The sequence below is a fragment of the Corvus hawaiiensis genome, chromosome 13, assembly GCF_020740725.1.
Source record: "Corvus hawaiiensis isolate bCorHaw1 chromosome 13, bCorHaw1.pri.cur, whole genome shotgun sequence".
Classification (NCBI taxonomy): Eukaryota; Metazoa; Chordata; class Aves; order Passeriformes; family Corvidae; genus Corvus; species Corvus hawaiiensis.
Genome location: NC_063225.1, coordinates 14,699,400 through 14,715,502, shown reverse-complemented (window position 1 = coordinate 14,715,502; position 16,103 = coordinate 14,699,400). Strand labels below are relative to the sequence as shown.

The 16,103-nt window shown below is 43.2% G+C and overlaps 1 protein-coding gene across 2 annotated transcripts in view; it reads left to right on the top strand.

Annotated features, from left to right (window-relative positions):
• Positions 1 to 16,103, top strand: part of THSD4 (thrombospondin type 1 domain containing 4) — a 260,490-nt gene that overhangs the window by 117,844 nt on the left and 126,543 nt on the right. The window lies entirely within an intron of this gene.

The following is a 16,103-nucleotide window of genomic DNA, read 5'->3' as shown; positions in this document are numbered from 1 at the left end:
TGCTGAAATGCATTGTAGAATCAAATAAGAATTAAATCTCTTGTTTGTTCATATTCAAGGCTTGCTTTTGTCTTACTGTTTTGTTTGGTTTTTATCAATAGTTGCTGAGGACACAGTGGTTTGAGCTCAAGACCTTTTTTACAGATAGGTGGGATGCATTCAAAGAAGCTCATATTGTGTATGTAGCCTCTGTTGAAGGCCTTTTCGTTCAAGGAAAAATGGTTGCTCTCTAAAATATACCACAGATGTGAAAAACTATGGTTACAATAGAATGTGCTCTCCTTCTTTCTGCTTTTTCATAGATACCATTGTAATTTCTTGGCTCTTGGAAATAGGACTCTTCATTGTTTCTCTTCATAATGACTTGCTAATGCCAAGCTCTGCATTGGGAAACACCTGCCAGGCATTAATAAGGTGTTAATGGAAGAAACAGGTTCCTGGGAGCTAAGAAATAACTGCTTGTTGCCACTTCTTCCCTTCGTTTGAATAGTTTTTGTTAAATATTTTACAGAGTGAATCTCTGTGAGATTTCTTGTCCTCACTCTCTGTAAAGTCTTTTATCCTTCTTCCATTTATAAAGCAACACTAAAATTTTTTGGTGTATGATCTTTGACCATGACCTAACTTGTTTCTGATACCTGATACACAGGAGGGGCAACCACTGCACCTAAAAACAGTGAAAGGATAACTTTGCTGCCTTTGAACAGAGCTGAAACTGATGTGAAATCTGGTGATAGGTGGTTGTGAGTAGCAAACATTCAAGTTCAAACAAAATGATTAAGCACTGGATCTGTATATTTGTTCTTTTCCCATTGTCTATCAGCCTCTAGTTCTGAAAAAGACCTCATAATCCAAAGGATGGAGCTCCTCACTCTTCCGTGGAGCTGCTGTCTGAATCTATAGTTCTGCATCTTTCATTTTGCTATAAATGACCCAGTAAAACAGATGTCGTCAGGATCAGATGTTGCTTACAATGACATTTAACATTGAAAAAACACCAAAAAAACCCCCAAACCAACCTAAAATGGTATTATGAAATATCTTCATTCTAAAATTTTATTTTATTTACTTTATATTAAAACCAAATTATTTTATTTATTTTAAATGTGCTACATAGCGTGTTGCTTGGAAAATGTTTGTTTTGCTTCAGTTTGAAGCAAAACTTGGTGCGGAAGTGTGGCATAGAATGGCTAATCCATATTCTGATTATCTCTCTGCTCTACTCTCTGTCTCTGTTCTCCTGTCAGATGTGGTCAGTAATGTCTAACCCGCCTGTAGGAAGCACCTTGAGATACATGAGCGAAGTAAGGGAGTTTTGTGTACCTTTATTTTGTTCTTATTTCTGCACTTTTTAAAACAATTATTTTTCACGTTTGAATGTCTTTATGAAAGGGTAGAATGTAATTCTTATCTGCAGTATGCCTTTGTCGTCATAGATTGGCTGACAGTGTTAGAAAATACATACCAGCTTTGAGCTTAATTGTGTCACTACAAAAGTTGTTCTGAATGCAAATGCTGTTATCTCTAGTGATTAAGTGACACAGTTAGGGAATCTAATTATACTTGAGGTACGCATCTCTTTGAACTAGTTTGAAAATTATATATTTAAAACAAACCCAAAGGAAACCTAAAAAAAAAAAAATCTTAAATTTTCAAGAATGCTGGGGGATAGCAATGGAGTAGAAAATGAAACAGTGCATGTTGTTGGGCCTTGTTTTTTTCCCTGATTAAACAGTTTGATGTATGTCAGGTTGGAAGTAAAGCTGGGCTTGTTTATCAATAGTTAATTATTCCCTAGTTTGGAATAATCAAATGATCACTCCAGTTTAGTTTTAAAGAAACAAGATACAGTCCTGTGGTACACTGGTATAAAAGGGTGCTGGGAGTGTTTATGAAGAAACATTCAGTAACACACCAGTCCCTTCACGTGGTTGTTCATAAAGAAACCTGAACTCATGATCACTGCTTTTCCTTCTGCAATACTGGGTTTCCGTGATGGGGAAATTAAGTGTAGACAAGAAAAAAGGAATTTGGATAAAAATAGAAAATAAATGTGATCTCAGCTATTCCTTTTTCTCAATCCCTTGCCAAAGTATTCAAGAATGCACTCTAACAAAACAAGTTATGGTAGCCCATAGTAAGATTGCAGCACTGTCCAGCATTCACAAAAGAGGAAACCAGTGAAGAGCTGTGTACCCTGTATCATGGTTGAGGTGAAGGGTCTGATGTCATGTCTCCTATGAAGAAATTACTAAGTTATGGTTAATACCTTTTAAGTGACCAATAGAACCAAACCTGTTTTGTTTTATATTACAGCAGTTCAAAGAAAAAAAAAAAACCACCAAGAAATTTCAACCAATTGAAATACATTTGATTTCAATGAATGTATGGGAAAGCAGTTGTAAAAGAGAGTCATGTAGCTAGTGCAAGACCCCTCTTCTGAGGTTAAATAGCAAAAGGAAACAAAGTAATTTAGATTTTATTGTAAAGAAACAAAGAGGGGTACAGCAGAAGTAATGTTGTGAAATGCACATTTAAGGGATCTGTTAAACACCTGGACAAGCAAGCAGTGGAGAGAAAGCTATTAAGAATGGGACCGGCTGCATAAGTATTCATTTTTGTTCTCCTGTTAGGATAGGGGTGAAAACTGCAATTATTCCTGAAGTATAAATGATCCCTTTTGCTTTTAATTGGCTGAATTCTGTTTCTCGTGCTAGAAATGTTCAAGCCATTTGACTTTCAGCATCCCATTGTGGTGATTGGCTTGGGACTTCCAAAAATGGCTTATAGATTCCTCTCTGCAGAATGCTTAAAAAGATCCTGGCACCTTGGTTAGATGCCTGAAAGTAGAGATTGCCAGCAGACCCCCTCAGACAGGTATTAACAAAAGAGCATCTGATTTTGGCTTACTGTCTATGTGTTCTATGGCAGTAGAGGCTCTGAGTGGGCAGCATCAGTTTTGTACCATTGTCCCAGGAAAATTCTGGAAAGAGGAACTTGTGTAGTGCAGGGGCAGTGTTACGTTATGCACAAAAATGAAAATGGAGAAGCTGCTCTTGAATTTATTGTTGTTTGGAAATGTTTATACTAGAAGAGTGTAATTGGAAACAGTCACAAGTTATTGTATCATGATAATCATAAGAAAAGCAAGGGGAATAAAAAAAGAATTGCACAGTATTAGAGCAAACTTGTATGGTATCACATATTTCATGAGAATTCTCATTTGGTTGTGTGCTTTCTCTCTGCTTGCTTGCATGGTGTCTGTTACTAAATTTAACCTGCAGGAGGGTTGGTATGTGCAGTAAAACTTAAAGTTATTATACATAAAAAAAAGACATATGTATGCTAGAGACAGCTTATTAGCAGGTTGATGTGTTCGCATGGCAGGTGGGGTCATGAAGTAGAAGGGAGGCTGTTTATGAACATTTGTGGGGAAAAATAAAGGCTTGCATGTGTGAGGATTTATGAAGTGAGTGCTAAAACAATAATTGAAACAATAAATTGAATTAGTATTTCATTTTAATTTGATTTGTTTTGTTGCTTTCTCTGTCACTTTCAATCCATGCTGCCTCCTGTGATGTCCGTGGTCTGGAGATTAGGCTTTTTTCTTTGTTTGCAGTTGTGCTCCCTTGTGCTAGCAAAGTGTTAGCAATTATGCTGTGTTGACCAGTGGTATTTCAGGCCTCATCTAAAAGTCAGAGTTCTTAGAAATACAGTGTGGAAGTGTATTTATTGCTAAAGGTTTGTTCATCTCCTTTTTTTTTTTTTTTTTTTTTTTGAAATACTCTTATACCACTTGGTGACAGGTGAGTATTGGTAATATTTTATTATTGTTACTACTGATAAATCACTGATTAGATGAAAATTTTATTACAGTGCAGTCATTTCAGGAACTTCAGAATTTAGGCACTAGGATTTTTTCTTTGTTAATTATAATAAACTATCAGAAGCCAGTAATCCAGAGGTCTTTGTGAAAATAGAGGAATTTTTAGGAAGCAATGAAAGTGCAGCAAAATACTGTCTGACCTAAGCTGATTTTTACTAAGGAGCCAAAGAGTAAGTTAATGCTTAATTTTGTTTTGATGACTTTTAGGAGCAAATTGAAAATGCTAATAACTGTAACAGAATATTCCAAAATACCTATTATTTAGTCAGGAAACTGGAACAGCAATCTTGGAAATCTACAGGAAATTAAGTATTTAGGCTTTGTTTTCATTTAACTACATTATAATATTACTTTAGAGCCTGGAAGGGGTCCATTGTGTTTTTAGGCACTTCTATTAAAGCAAAGATTACAATTTTGATAGAGCGAGATAGGCAAATTTGTCACATGAATAAATAAATCCTTGGGAAGAAGGATCTAGTTCTGTGTATGCATCTATTATTCTTTTTATGCAGCACCTGCACACACAGATATAGATGCACCCAGACCAAATAGCTGAGGAGCTGTTCTTTCTTAAAATATGCTTGAAGTATTGACTTACTGTGTTAAACCAAAGCTGTGATAAAACTAACTCTTGAGTTAGGAAGGTGCCATTGTGTCACTGTCTGATGGAGAGATTGAGTCCCTGGGCTAAGTAGAGTGGCTACTTCGAAGACCTGCTATGGATGCAGATCCCTATTCCAGCCAAAGTAGCTGGGCTGTTCTGCAGTGGATTTCCTGTGGGATCTTGGATATTTCATTTAACCTCTGGTTGTTGTTAGTCTAGCACTGTGCAAAGGTACTGAGTGTCTGCTGGGAGTGCAGTCGAGACCCAGAAGCTGTTTTTTGGACTCTGTAGCCCTGTTAAGAACCAATTTTTTTAACCAAGGTGTGAAGCCCAGTAGTTTTGTGACCTCCTTCCCTTGGGCGGCTTGCTGGGAACTGGTTCTCATCTCTTCCATATGATGCATCTTTGTCCCAAATGTGCTTTTAATGCCCAGATTCTCCATCTCAAAATGGGACTGATGTGGCAAATCCTTGTTTCATAGGATTAATGGGATTTTTGTGTCCTAATGGTAGTGGAATGTACTTAAGGCTGAATTAACAGCAGAGTGTTGTCCTTCACTGTAACAAGCTGGTGTTTGTGTAATTTCTATATGTTTTGACCATATTCATCTGCAGAAAGTTGTGTTTTGCCTTTCAGCCAAACAAAGGTGTGGGAGAGTATTCTCAGGGAGAGCAAGAATCTGAGTCTTAACCCTTTGCTGAGACCAGAGTTTCAATTTTGATGCAGCAGCTCATGTTTACAAGATGTTTAAAAGATGTTTACAAGATACAATTTAATTTCACAGAAGTCTAATCAGAGCTCCCTTCAGTTTAAATTTCACATTGGTCAAGCTTTCACATAAGGGTTTTGAGCTTTTCTCAAAAGTTCAGAATAAAAAAGTATCCTGAATGCCATCTGGTATCACCTCAGTCTGTGAAATTTAGTAAGATCAGAGATGGTAAAATGGTGTACAGCTAGATCAAAATGAGCTTGTTCAAACTTGGTTGAAATAGAATTTTTAACAGAACCTGAAATCAGCCAGATTTTCATATGGCTTCACACTGAAACTGCCTCTACAGTTCTTTCTGTTTTCTCCCTACAATTGTCAGGATGTCTAATTTTTGAAGTCTTACAGACTGGAGTCAAATGAATGTAGGATCATTTAGTTTTTCATTTAAAGTAATGTAAATTTCCAGCTTCCATGTTTGCTGAGAGAAATCACAAACTGTGACAAGATCATACACTTAATTGCTCAGACTTCACAAAACCAGTGAGGCGAGCTCATAACCTTCTTAAAAAGTCTATTGATTTGCAAGCCTGTGCCCTATTTTGGCATCTCAGACATTCTATTATTGCAACAACAGATTTTTCCCATTTCCAGAAATAATGTCAAAACTTGAACAAAACAGAAACGTGATGGTATTACATAAGACTGACATATTTAATCCTTTTTATGGCCACAGGCTTCTCTGCAGTCACAGGAATATACCATGTTCTTGCCGATGAGGAAGCAATCCAGTTTTCTGGGTGTCTCGGTTTTGAAAGACAGGTGTCTGCTAAGGAAGGCAGAGGCCCCCCTTGAAGTGGCAGATATAACCCCTTTTCCCTCCAAGTTATTATATTTTGAAATCAAGGGCCTTTAGGCGAAGATGTGGGAAATAGGAATAACAGTTCTTTACTATATATATATATGTATATATCCAGTCAAACAAAACAACAACAACTATGGCAGTAACAGCAATCACAAACCCAGTGCCAGCCTTCTGGGCTGTCAGGCCCTTTCCCCTCGGGTGCAGTTCCGCTCGCAGCCGGCAGGGGCGCTGGCGGCTCCCGGTGAGCAGGGCAGGTGCGATGGTTCCCCCGCGGCTGCAGGGGGCGCTCCGGAGCGAGCTCGGGACACACGCGGCTCTGGTGCCCTGGGATCCCGGGAAGGGATGGAACAAAGGCTTCACAAACCCCTGAGCAGCTGATCCCGGGCTCTCAGGAACAGCAGGCTGGAATGGCAGGGACGAACGCAAATCCCGGGTGGCAGACGAGATGTATCCAGATGGGAGAACCCCACGGAGGCCCAGGCAGGCAGGGTGAGCAGGGCTACAGCGTAGCGAAAGCTCGAAGCAGCAGCGGAGCAGGGCAGCCACAGCTCGGTCTCCAGCAGGGCAGGGAAAGCGGCTTTTGGGGTCCCGGCGTTGCTTCCAGCAGGAAGAAAGAACGGCCAAAAAGAAAGCAGCAGCAGCTCCTTTCTCTGCAGCTTCTCTCTCCGGACGCTCAGAGCGAACTGTCCCCACACCCAGGTGTAGACAAAAGAGTAGCCAGGCCCGCCCCACTCCCCTTTTTGTCTTTCTTAAGTACAGCTATTTGTCCCCTAGCAACATGCATATGGGAGAAAATTCCTTTAACAGGAAAACCTAAGACTAAACTAAAACCCCAACATTATCCACCCCGAATTTTTTCCCATACTAACATGTTACATGAAACTTAACTTTTTTTTTTTTTTTTTTAACCACATAAATCTATGTATTACCCAAATTATATACAAATATACATGCTGATATTGATACAAGTGCAGAGCCATGGGTAGTTCACCCTAAAACAAGGTCCTCTTGAGGTAAGCATCGGGTCTCTCCATCCTTTTGCATCACCCACCAGGTGCAACCTGGTCCCTGAGCAAAAACAACCCCACGGATGGGTTTGTCTTTGCTCAAGGCAGACTTTACCCAAACAGTTTTTCCAAGCATACCTCTCATGTGCACCACTGGAACCTTATCTCCATCTGTTGTTTGTAGGGGTTCGGATTGGGCAGGGCCTGCTCGGCTGGTGGAGCCTCGAGTGTTAACTAACCAGGTGGCTCTTGCTAAATGCATCTCCCAGTTTTTGAAAGTCCCCCCACCCAGTGCCTTCAAGGTGGTTTTAAGCAGTCCATTACACCGCTCAACCTTCCCAGCTGCTGGTGCATGGTAAGGGATGTGGTACACCCACTCAATGCCATGTTCTCTAGCCCAGGTGTTTATAAGGCTGTTCTTGAAATGAGTCCCATTGTCAGACTCGATTCTCTCAGGGGTGCCATGCCTCCAAAGGACTTGCTTTTCCAGGCCCAGGATGGTGTTCCGGGCAGTAGCATGAGGCACAGGGTAGGTCTCCAGCCACCCAGTGGTGGCTTCTACCATTGTGAGCACATAGCGCTTGCCTTGGCGGGTTTGAGGCAGTGTGATGTAATCAATCTGCCAGACCTCCCCATACTTGTATTTGGACCATCGCCCGCCATACCACAGAGGCTTCACCCGCTTGGCCTGCTTGATCGCAGCGCATGTCTCACAGTCATGGATAACCTGGGAGATACTGTCCATGGTTAGATCCACCCCTCGGTCTCGTGCCCACTTATAGGTGGCATCTCTGCCCTGATGGCCTGAGGCATCATGGGCCCATCGAGCTAGGAACAGTTCTCCTTTATGTTGCCAATCCAAGTCTATCTGGGACACCTCTATTTTCGCAGCCTGATCTACCTGTTTGTTGTTACGATGTTCTTCATTAGCCCGGCTCTTGGGGATGTGAGCATCTACATGATGGACCTTCACGGATAGTTTCTCTACCCGAGTGGCAATGTCTTTCCACTCTTCAGCAGCCCAGATTGGTTTTCCTCTGCGCTGCCAGTTTGCCTTCTTTCACCTTTCCAGCCAACCCCACAGAGCATTGGCTACCATCCATGAATCGGTGTAGAGGTAGAGCTTTGGCCACTTCTCTCTTTCAGCTATGTCCAGAGCTAATTGGACAGCTTTGAGCTCAGCAAATTGGCTCGATCCACCTTCTCCTTCAGTGGCCTGTGCAACTTGTCGTGTGGGGCTCCAACATGTCTGGCACGGCAGCGCTCAACGGTGGAGTCACTTCATTCAGGGCACGATAGTCCACAGTCAATCTCCATTCCCCGTCAGACTTGCGCACAGGCCAGATGGGGCTGTTGAAGGGTGAGTGGGTCTTGTTGACCACCCCTTGACTCTCCAGCTCGCGGATCATCTTGTGGATGGGGATCACAGCATCTCGATTTGTCCGATACTGCCGGCGGTGCACTGTCGAGGTGGCAATTGGCACTCGTTGCTCTTCCACTTTCAGGAGCCCAACTGCAGAAGGATTCTCAGATAGTCCGGGCAGGGTGTTCAATTGCCTAATGCCCTCTGCCTCCACAGCAGCAATCCCAAATGCCCACCTGAGTCCTTTTGGGTCTTTGTAGTAGCCATTCCGGAGGAAGTCTCTGCCCAGAATACACGGGGCCTCTGGGCCGGTCACAATCGGATGCTTTTGCCACTCCTTCCCAGTCAGGCTCACCTCAGCTTCCAAAAGGGTCAACTGCTGTGATCCCCCGGTCACCCCAGCGATGGATACAGGTTCTGCCCCCACATGTCCCGATGGCATTAAAGTACATTGTGCCCCAGTATCAACCAATGCATCATATTTTTGTGGCTCTGATGTGCCAGGCCATCGGATCCACACCGTCCAGAAAACTCGGTTCTCCCGTGCCTCTTCCTGGCTAGAGGCAGGGCCCCTCTAGCCCTGGTTATCGTTCTTTCCCTGGGCGTACATGCTTGAGGTACCTTCAAGGGGATCCGATATATCATCCTCCCTTCTGTAATGCCTGGCAGCTCGGTCACGGGAGGCTGAGGCTACCTTCACCTTAGCGGAACCCCCTCGGTTAGTGCCTCCCTCCTTGAGTTCACGCACCCGCGCTGCCAGGGCAGAGGTGGGTTTCCCATCCCACCTTCTCATGTCTTCCCCATGCTCACACAGGAAAAACCACAGCTCAGCTCGTGGGGTGTACCCTCTCTCTCTAGCAGGGGGACGACGGGCTCTGACTTGGGGGCCTGTGACTCGCACTGGTGCCACACTGACCCTCCTCATCTTCTCCCTCATCTCCTCCCTCATCTCCTCCCTCATTTCCTTCCTCATCTCCTTCATGTCCTCTTTGAGGTCCTGGACCACAGCAGAGACATGAGCTTTCAGCGGGCCATTGATCATGCTGTCATAATGCCTGAGCCTGTTGGCAACGGAGCCCACTGTTTCTCGGGTATTGTCAGCATCAATCGTTGCAATGAAGGTGGTGTATTGCGATGGCCCTAGCCTTGCCAGGTTCCACATCATCTGTCCTGTGCACCTGACCTTATCGGGGTCATTATCATGCTGTCCATCCTTCCCAAAGAGTACCTCTAATATTGCCACCTCTCTTAGCTGTTGGATCCCTTGCTCGAGTGTCTTCCACTGCATTCTATGATGATACTCCTGCATTCTTTCTTTGTGAATGAACCTTTCTCTCACACTCATTAAGAGCCGCTCCCAGAGAGAGAGAGGCCCTGGCTCCCTCACAAATATCTGGTCCACACCTGGGTCCTGGGTCAACGATCCCAGATACCTTGCCTCACCACTATCGAGTTGCACACTTGTGCCCATAAGGTCCCAAACCCGAAGCAGCCAGGTGGTATAAGGCTCACGCCCCCTTCGCACAATGTCGTTTCGCATAGCACGGAGACTGTCGTGCGACAGGGACTCAGTGATGACTTCTGGCTCTGGCTCTCCTGCTGGTTGTGAGGGCCCTGGTTGCCCATCATCATTAACTGGTCGTACTGATTTGGTCTTATACTTCCTCCTTTGCACAGGGGCGACTGCTGCTGGCTGTGGTTGTCTTTGTGGTTCAGCTGAAGCCTGGACGGTTGTAACATCCGTGGGTTCCACTGCTGCACCATCGGACTCACCCTCTTTGGGGCAGGGAGAGGGTTTTTCACTAGCTGAGGAGGTGTATTCCCTTAGCAATTGGCATATCTCCTGGCGCACCTGGCCCATCTCCTGGCACATCTCCTTGCGCACCTGGCCCATCTCCTGGCATATCTCCTGGCGCACCTGACCCATCTCCTGGCATATCCCCTGGCGCACCTGACCCATCTCCTGGCATATCCCCTGGCGCACCTGACCCATCTCTTGGCACATCTCCTGCATCCCTTTTGCCAGTACCCCCACCCAGTTTGGGTAGTCCATTTCTGAGGTGGACTGTTGGGCAGTATCAGTCTGTGGGGCGGGATCTCTAGTGTCTGGGGCTGTGGCAGGCTCTGGCTCTGGGGTAGGATCTCTAGTGTCTGGGGCCGTGTCAGGCTCTGGGGCAGGATCAGGCTCTGGGGTAGGAACTCTACTCTCTGGGGCCATGTCAGGTTCTGGGGCAGGATCTCTAGTCTCTGGGGCTGGTGTCCGGGTAGATATCCAAGCCAATCTCAACTTATCCTTGAATGCTAAATAGAGTAGGCCTATCAGCAGCAGATGGTTAGTATTCAGAGGGAATTTAAACCCTTCGAAAATTGATGGGGTGGGCCCAAAGAACTGGTTGAGGGGTTGGGAGAAAACTTCCCCTGGTGTCATTTCCTCACAGAAGGTACCATTGTTAACATAACCCCAAAAACATGTGCTCAGTGTGTGATAGCTGTTTATCCATGTGCCCACATTCCAGAGGAAGTTAAAAACCCATGAATTCCTCACCTTCTCGACCCATAACGCAAGCTGGATAACAGCAATGGTAGCCTTAGTCAGAGGACCCATATTCAAGTAAGGAGCTGCAAAGGGGAAGAATATAGCCACGGCTACATGCCACCCAAACCAGGGTAAACTAGACCACATAGTGCTGCCTAACAAGGTTCCAATATCCAGCACACAAAATAAAGTTATCCAGGAACTGTTATTCCTTTTTCACCTCTATCTCTTAATGCCCTCAGGCCCCACGTTGGGCGCCAAGATCTGTCTCGGTTTTGAAAGACAGGTGTCTGCTAAGGAAGGCAGAGGCCCCCCTTGAAGTGGCAGATATAACCCCTTTTCCCTCCAAGTTATTATATTTTGAAATCAAGGGCCTTTAGGCAAAGATGTGGGAAATAGGAATAACAGTTCTTTACTCTATATATATATGTATATAACCAGTCAAACAAAACAACAACAACTCTGGCAGTAACAGCAAACACAAACCCAGTGCCAGCCTTCTCGGCTGTCAGGCCCTTCCCCCTCGGGTGCAGTTCCGCTCGCAGCCGGCAGGGGCGCTGGCGGCTCCCGGTGAGCAGGGCAGGTGCGATGGTTCCCCCGCGGCTGCAGGGGGCGCTCCGGAGCGAGCTCGGGAAACCCGCGGCTCTGGTGCCCTGGGATCCCGGGAGGGATGGAACAAAGGCTTCACAAACCCTTGGGCAGCCGATCCCGGACTCTCAGGAACAGCAGGCTGGAATGGCAGGGACGAACGCAAATCCCGGGTGGCAGACGAGATGTATCCAGATGGGAGAACCCCACGGAGGCCCAGGCAGGCAGGGTGAGCAGGGCTACAGCGTAGCGAAAGCTCGAAGCAGCAGCGGAGCAGGGCAGCCACAGCTCGGTCTCCAGCAGGGCAGGGAAAGCGGCTTTTGGGGTCCCGGCGTTGCTTCCAGCAGGAAGAAAGAACGGCCAAAAAGAAAGCAGCAGCAGCTCCTTTCTCTGCAGCTTCTCTCTCCGGACGCTCAGAGCGAACTGTCCCCACACCCAGGTGTAGACAAAAGAGTAGCCAGGCCCGCCCCACTCCCCTTTTTGTCTTTCTTAAGTACAGCTATTTGTCCCCTAGCAACATGCATATGGGAGAAAATTCCTTTAACAGGAAAACCTAAGACTAAACTAAAACCCCAGCACTGGGGTTCTGGCAAGATGGTGTCTTTGAACAAGAGCATTTATACCTTGCTCAGTGGAGTCATCAAAATGCTTGTGAATAACTTCCTGTTCCCTCTTTGTAACACAGACACCCGATCTGTTCAAAGCCTCTCGTAAAAACCTTCTTGAGAACATGCATTAAACTAGATCAATTTTATTTTTAAAGTATGGTAAATGTATCAGTAATGTTTGCCACGTGACATTGCTGGCTTCTAGTTTGAAGCAGCTTAATGTGGCATCTAAGTGCATTTCATGAATTGAAAACTTGGTCAAGGTTAAAGTTGTGTCCACAGTCAAGTGATCCTAATAGTTCACTGGGAGTGATTTAGTATCGTTTGGCTTGTGTGTAGTTTTTACAAGTCCTGTGAAGTAGAAATCAGAAACATACATATACATGTATCTCATAACAAGGAGAGGTAAATTTGAAACAAAAATGTGTTTTCTTCTATAAAATACAAAATGTTTTTATAGACATTGCCTTTTCCTTTCCATACTAGAGCTGTGCCTATAATTGTAATAACTGTTGCGTGCCAGGCTGTTGACCTTGCAGAAATCAGTAATGTCAGACTTGTTGGTTACTGATATTGGACTGTTGGTGATGCTATTTATATGTAGTCTGGCTTATTCTTATAAAGGTCATGGACACACAAGGAACTGTGGTGACAGAGGTGGGAACATGCAGATCAGTTTGGTTCCTGTGTAAATATGAAAAATATCTGCCGAATTCTAGTGAGCAACTTAAGAAACTAGTTGTGACTAAAAGCAATCCTCTAGTCCCAAACGTTTCTGTGACAGAGGCACTTTCTTTCCCTTCCTGTTCATATTTATTCCCTGTATCCCAAGCTGTTTTCTGTAGAGGGGTGTGAGCCTTTACACACAAGTATAATGGATTTCTGTAGATGTTTCAAGTGTGCCTTGGTGGTATCTTACAAAATGTAAAGTGGAAGAATTGCTTAGCAAAACATTTTTGAAGGGGACTAAGTTCCTGCTGTGGTGTTAAATACATGTTCTTGCAAAGCAGATACTTCTTCTTCAACATCATTTTGACATAAGATTCTAGTAAGTGAATGTAGTCCTGCTTTCCTAAAAGGCTGTTTCCCACCATATCTGCATGACTGATTTGTACCCTTCAGCACACACACAGTTTTACCCAGTTTAGTAGAGTGGAAAGTATGATGAAAAGAAGAATTGGAATTCTTTAGTTGTAACTTATTTGGTGCTTCTGTTGATGATATTCATAGCAGAACCAAATCTAGACAGTTCTGCCATGGATTTGCAGTCACACAGGTAAGAAATAGCTTTCTGTGGAGGAGATAATGGGGGACTTTGAAGTCTTACACAGCTTGGATAGTATGAGAAGGAAATGTTTGTTTCACACACCTGTGCAGTATGTGCAGTACAGCAAATGTCTTGAAGAAAACATGGCTTTAAATCAACTGCTATTTGCTAAGGTTTTAAAGTACTTAGGGGTTGGATGTAAGACTACATTATTGCAGATTACCCAGGAAACAGTAACCACCTGTGACTATGATGCTTGTTCATGTCAAGTAGGAAATAATGCAGCCTGGAATTGCTGCAGCTAGAGACTCAAGATAATAGGTTTGCCTTCCGTTTGCTGTGGGTGAAGGGTTATATAATTACCGTAGTTCTGCTCCTCTGTATTAACATTACATTTCAGTAACTAGCTGTAGCTTGAGTATTGATTTTACTCTTGCTAAAAAATGAAATTTCCTAAAAGAAATCAACCTTTTGAAAAAATGTAATTTTTTAGAATAGCGCTCTTAATTTTTCCTGGAGCTTTCATGATCTAAAACAACATGAATAAGAGGCAGTGACACTGTTCCCTTGAGGAACAAAGGTAGCTGAGAGAGGGAAATTGAGTAAACATATTAGAAGAGAATCCAGGTCTGCATCTCAACAAATTCTCTAGCAAATTGATGTATTTTTAGCAATTTCATTGCTGCTGAAATCTACTTTAGACTAAAATTAATTAGTTCCATTAACTTCCATGCTGGAGCTTGAGATAGTGACCTTATGAAGAGCAACAGAAAGATAGCTTGGACCTCTGATTTCTCCAGCTGGTCCATCAGGATTCAGGAAGCCTTTTCTGTTGTTCCTGAGGAAGTTGTCCTTCAGTAAGAATACTCCGGGCAACACATTGATAACACTGGAAAAGTATCTTGTTTTGGTCAGGTTTTTTTCATTTTTTTTTTTCCTTTTGGGATGCATTTAATGGCAGATTGTTTCCTTCTTGGCAGCTTCTTTGGAAGCAGGCAAATTTTTAGAGTGATGGATGTCTCTCTGCTGAAGAGAACATTATTTTAGGGGGAAACAGCGAGTTTCTTGGAGCTACCAGTAATTCTGTAAAAGTGAATAAATTTTATTAATGTCTTTGAATTCAATGCAATAAACATGCATGAAATTTTTCTGAGAGCACTGCTAGCTAGTGTGTTACATGGCTTCAAAAAGGATGTGATTCGATGTAGGTTTTTGGGTGTGCCTCACCTCCCCCCTGCTTCTGGTGCCGTTTGACTTCAATGAATCTACATTGCTTAGACATATTTCTGTATTTTAGAGAGTACATTAAGCTGTTTTGATCAACGCTTGAATCATCTTGAGGTAAAAGTTCTACATTTTTGTCTTACTGACTATTTTTCTTCAGGTGATTCAAGCCAGATGTACCCTACATGCGTACAAACAGGGCTTTATGTGAAGTAGAAATGTAATTTTGGGTTTCCATAATTTTCAGTACTTAAAAGCAAAGACCACTATATCTGAATTTACCTTAGCCATTGCAGAACATCTCTTTGGGTTTTGTGTTGACAGACCAGATACCATTTTATTATAGTTGTGTATGTGATCAAAGCTGAAGAAGAACTTGGCTAACCTTTCCCACTTTTTAAAAGAAGAAGTCTTTCTCACATTTATGCAGTTGTTTCATGATTTAAAATTCTCATAAACAGTGCATGTAAAGAAAAGTTTTATCTTATGTTGTAAAATTGTAGAAGAACTGAATATGAGGGAATAGGCATTTACTGAAGCTTATTTAAATGAAATGTGATCACATGCAAATTGGACCCTAAATTTTGGGTCTTAGTATTAAAATATTCCTCTCAGTGTTTGCTGAGAGGGAGGAAACAACTTTTTAAACAGATTCAGGTGGCCTTGCACAACCATTGAGTATTCTAAGGAAGTGTGATCTCGTCGTGCTGAGTGGATGAAGTACATATGCACTGAAACTGTATTAGTGTCTGAATACCCAGCATTTAAACCCTTAAGTAGGTACAGTGGCCTGCATGGAAGCATCCTAAAATATCTGTATTCTGTAAGACTGGAAAATAGTTGTCAAAATTGTATATGTCTCCTACTGTGACAAGGCTTCATTTTAAAGGGATTGTTGCAGTTTGTGTTCACATTTCAAGAAATGAGGCATGACTGGAAAGTCCTTGACCTGTGGAAATCCTACCTGCACGAGGATATTGTTTTACAGCCTATAGCATTTTATTAAAACAAATAAATTTTATTACTGCAAGATTTGTTTGTTTAGAGTTGGCTGTATGTGGCAGATGCAGTTTATCTTATGTGCCTGAAGTTGGTTAAGTCCCTTTGCCAACACAAAGTCCCAGTGTGATGGACATGACTTCTGAACTCTGGAATGTTTGCAATGGACTCCTAGACTGCTCTAAGGTCATTCACCTCTGTTATGGACACTAATGAATTCGTACAGCTACTGTGGCTAGACTGGAGCTTGGAATTGCTTTCATAGGTTTGTTTCCTCCCTCCGGTATATTTATAAAGCTTCAATTTCTATTTTCTAGGAGAGCAAGACTTTAAAAAAAAAAGTTACTGTTTTGCAAGTAGTACTTGTACATTATGATGTATACTTTACTGTATACTTTTGGATACAGTACTTTACTGCTACTGTTTGTGCTGATGGAGACCAGATACTGG